Genomic DNA, 1,228 nt, shown 5'->3' with positions numbered 1-1,228 from the left:
AGTTGCAGAAAAGTCAGCAGCAACTACAGGAAAGTCAACAACAGTGGTAAGAAATTTCAAAGTAAATTAAATACATTAAATGATGATTTACTACCTTTTACACAAGGAGGATATATTAGCCATCGTCCTAATCAGCCTCAGGCAACGGGAAGCCCCTTCCAGACCCTGCAGCTAAACCCTAATGCAGACATCTTCAGTCCTGTTAGAAGTCACATCCCAGATATGAATGTCACCAATAGGGGTGATCTAGTATGAAGGAAGCCACAGGAATTCGATGGGAAGGCACCGTGGGAAGAATACAGTGCACAATTTGAGCTCCTGGCAGACATGAATGGATGGACAGAGGAGCCGAAAGCAGTATATCTGGCAACGAGCTTGAAGGGACAACCACTGGAAATACTTGGACAGTTGTCAGCAGACGACAGACACAACTATACAGCACTGGTAGCGGCTTTAGAACTCAGGTATGGAACCCACAATCAGTCTGAAGTCTACGGGGTTCGGTTTAGGACTAGAGTCCGTGTTAAAGGGGAAAGCCTGCAAAACTGGCACAGGATTTGGAAAGTATGGCACAGAAGGCCTACCCAACTGCACCACCCGATCTCCTCACATTGTTACTGAGGGATCAGTTTGTAGATGCCTTGGACAGTCCACAAGTGAAGATACAAGTAAAGTAAGCACACCCCTCTACTATGCAGGATGCAATGTCCAGAGCTCTTGAATTTGAATCCTACGTTAAGTCCAGCACAGAGGTACTAAGATTGGTACAGTCATCAGGATTCAAAGCCAGAAAAGGGCAGCTTTCAGAGAAGTTTGAGGGACTCTGATGGCACTGTAACAATCCGGGGCACAAGAGAGCTCAATGCTAGAAACTTCAACACAGGTAAGATGCCACAGCAGGAAAGGCTGCTACCCAGAAAAATTTTTGGAACCGTGGAGAGCAAAGACATATGAAGAGACAATGTAAGAGGAATACTACCAATATGTCAGCTTCGGGAAACCAGTAGCGGTTGGTGTTGAGGAACACCCACCAACCCCCATTGTGAAACTCCCAACAGCTAAATGTAAAATGGCAAGCACACATAGTGTCTAAGTGACACGAAAGCTGGATGGCCAGAAGCGCAACTTTGTCATAGATTGGGCATCTCGGCAAACCCTTGCTAGTATCAAGGTGCTAGATCACAAAGGAGTACCAGAAGCTCTGTGGTGTGACAGGATATTATACAAG

This window comes from Limulus polyphemus, unplaced genomic scaffold (assembly GCF_000517525.1).
Source record: "Limulus polyphemus unplaced genomic scaffold, Limulus_polyphemus-2.1.2 Scaffold3372, whole genome shotgun sequence".
NCBI lineage: Eukaryota > Metazoa > Arthropoda > Merostomata > Xiphosura > Limulidae > Limulus > Limulus polyphemus.
Note: the sequence above shows the minus strand (reverse complement) of the source record.